Raw genomic sequence first — 3,663 nt, 5'->3', positions numbered from 1 at the left:
TTTCCTCTATGGAATGCCTGGCCTTCAAATGCAAACCTCCATACTCCATAACAGTGCTTCTCATATACCGTCCTCCGAAACCAAACCCATCTTTTCTACCTGAGATAAGTGATCTGCTTACCTCACTCTGCACTATGTCAACTAACATTGTCATTGTTGGTGATTTAAATATCCATGTCGACAACCCCTCCTGTCAAATTGCAGCAGATTTTCTGAGTATGCTTGAGTGTCTTGGCCTGCAGCAGCATGTTGAGGTTCCCACTCACACCAAGGGGCACACTCTGGATCTGGTTATCACTGACTCTGCTACCATCAGTAACCTGCAGGTTTATGATCTCGGTGTGTCCGACCACAAGGTGGTCTCAATGGCCTTGACTTTTGTGCTGCCTACTATTAGACCTAAACGTCAAATGTCTTTCCGGAACTGGAAAAACATTGACTCAGCCACAATGACCACGGATCTCCAGCTCATCACCTGCCCAGCCTCTGCATCTATGGATGAATTAGTGGAACACTATAATACATCCCTGAGCAGTGTTTTTGATCTCCATGCCCCTGTCAAGTCACGTGAGGTAATTTTCTCACGCTCCGCTCCATGGTTCACACATGAGCTGCGGAAAATAAAAACAGCTGGGCGTGTTCTGGAACGACGCTGCAGACACTCTGGGCTCACTGTCCACAAACAGGCTTTCCGTGAGCATCAAAGGGCCTACTCCAAATCCCTTAAAGATGCTCGCTCACAGTACTATTCCAGCTTAATCAATAAAAACCCTGGCAACTCTAAACAGCTTTTTTCAACCATAAACCATCTCCTGAAACCACAACCATCCTCTTCAACTGAGGCTACAGAGGCGCAATGCAACAGCTTCATTGACTCTTTCAGATCCAAGGTAAACAACATTCGCTCTCTGATGTCCAGCTCTCCATCTTTGCTTCCCTCTGATACCAACACCATATCTGCGAGTGTGCTGTCTCCTCTACATCTTGCTGAGGTTCAGGAGAGCCATGTTGAGGAAATCCTGAGAAAAATGAAACCCTGTACCTGTACCCTGGACCCCATTCCTACTGCTCTGCTCAAATCACATATCCCCACTCTCAGTTCTTTGATCACCAAAGTTGTTAACCTTTCCCTTCAGTCTGGCTGTGTCCCACCTGCACTCAAGGTTGCTGTCATCCGTCCCCTTCTCAAGAAGCCCACACTGGACCCAGAGGTTCTAGCCAACTACAGGCCTATCTCCAACCTCGCCTTCCTGTCCAAAGTGTTAGAGAAGGTAGTTGCTTCTCAACTTCAGGACCACCTCAAACACAATAACTTGTTTGAAAAATTTCAGTCAGGATTTCGTTCAGCCCACAGCACTGAAACAGCTTTGCTCAGAGTGACGAATGACCTGCTGATGACAGCCGATGCAGGATCACCCTCACTCCTCATCCTCCTGGACCTGACTGCTGCATTTGACACAGTGGATCACACTATCCTCCTACAGTGCCTCCATACCACCATTGGACTATCAGACTCTGCACTCAAGTGGTTTCAGTCCTACCTTTCAGGCAGTACTGAATATGTGTCACTGGGAAGATACAAGTCCAGACTGCTCCCTGTCTCCTGTGGTGTTCCGCAAGGGTCGGTCCTCGGCCCCATCCTCTTCATTATTTACATGCTCCCCCTCGGTCGTGTCATCAGCAGACATAGGATGTCTTTCCACTGTTATGCTGATGATACACAGCTCTACATCAAAACTGCCCCAAGCCCCTCTGCAGCCATGTCATGTCTCACCTCCTGTCTTGGGGAGATAAAGGCGTGGATGAGCAACAACTTTCTCCAGTTAAACAGTAGCAAAACCGAAGCCCTCCTTGTTGGCACTCCACACCAGGTTCAGTCATCCTCCATAACTCATCTCACCTTCGACGGTCAGGTCATCCCCCTCGCCTCCACAGTCACTAATCTGGGAGTTAGGTTTGACCCACACCTGTCCTTTAATGACCATATAAAACACCTGTGCAAAACCTCGTTTTATCATCTCAAAAACATCTCCAAACTCCGCCCCACTTTAACCCTGTCAGATGCAGAGAAGCTCGTCCACGCCTTTATATCCTCAAGACTGGACTACTGCAACGCACTATTCACTGGGATCACTGCCAAGAACATCCAGAAGCTGCAATACATCCAAAACAGCGCTGCCAGGATCCTGATGAGAGTCCGGAAGTATGAGCACATAACACCCATTCTGCACTCCCTACACTGGCTCCCTGTCTCATTCTGGATTGACTACAAAGTCCTACTACTCACACATGAATGCATAAACGGACATGCACCTCCCTACCTACAAGATCTCATCACTCCCCAAATCTCCACCCGCACCCTCAGATCATCAAACAGCTCGCTTCTCCGGGTCCCCAGCACCAAGCTCCGCACCATGGGCGACCGGGCCTTTGGCTCGGCAGCTCCACGCCTATGGAACAGTCTCCCTGACCATCTCAGGGCAACACAGACACTGGTCTCTTTTAAGACTGGCCTAAAAACCTTTTTATTCAGGAAAGCCTTTCTGACCTAAGTCACTGTCAGTTATTTCTTTTGTGTTTCCGTTCATTCACTGGTTTTTATTTTATTATAGTTTTTTTTTAATGTTTTAACTATGCTTTTTACCATGTTTTTACTATGTACTGGCTCTGTGGCACTCTGAGATTTAAAAAAAAAAAAATGAAAAGTGCGTTACAAATAAAATACATTATTATTTATTATTAATGTTGGTTGAATTGTTCAAATTCTTTGTAGAGACTTGTTATGTTGAATGTTGATTTTTGCATCAACTGCATCATGTAATGTGATTGTAGGTCAATTTATGCTTTGAACAATCTTGAGAATGTATCTTGTTTACAACTCTGTATCTTGTTGTAATTACAATATTAGTCAGACAAAAAAATGCAAATTGTTCAGCCTTACGACTATTAATGTGAACAGGTGTGATAACCTGCGTTCCCCTTTGTAAAACAAACCATAACCGCAACCAAAACCAAAATGTGTGTCTCAGGAAGGAGCGAGAGACCAACTGTGAATCCAGAGGATTTTGTACTAAGTGCTCTGGCACACAGGGCCAGTGTTGCAAATGGCCTCAGGTGCTTCCACTCTGCCTGACGACCCTCTGCCACACCCACCTCCACACCTGCAAGGAAGGCAGCCAAACGAACAGGCAGAGAGGCTCGTCACAGACTGTACTATGTTGCAACATTCTGTTTCCACAGAGTTTTGTGTTTGTTTTTGGCCCCATGTTTCCTGTTTTTCATTCAGGTTTAGTGTTTCCTGCTTTTATTTTGAAGTAAACTCCTCATGTGTCTTGTCTTGTTTTACTTCCTGCCTTTTTTGTTTTGTTTTCCCGCCTTTGTGATTGTCTAACCTGCCCTATAGTTTCACATGTCTCTCATCAGCCCTGTAGTCACTTTTGCTTCTGCTCACCTGTTCCCACTTCCCCATAACTTAGTCCATATTTATACCGCCCCAGTTCCTTTGTTCTTTGACGGTTTGTCTCCAGCTATGTTTGAAGTTCTGTACCAGTTTTCCATTCTATTTTTACAAGTTGTTCAGATTCTCTTATTCTCATTTCGTCATAGGCTATCTGCTACATTTTCATTGCTTCGGTAATTGCTCACAATATTGTAATCTAATAA

The sequence above is a fragment of the Melanostigma gelatinosum genome (assembly GCF_949748355.1).
Source record: "Melanostigma gelatinosum genome assembly, chromosome: 21".
Lineage (NCBI taxonomy): Eukaryota > Metazoa > Chordata > Actinopteri > Perciformes > Zoarcidae > Melanostigma > Melanostigma gelatinosum.
This window is presented reverse-complemented; position numbering follows the sequence as displayed.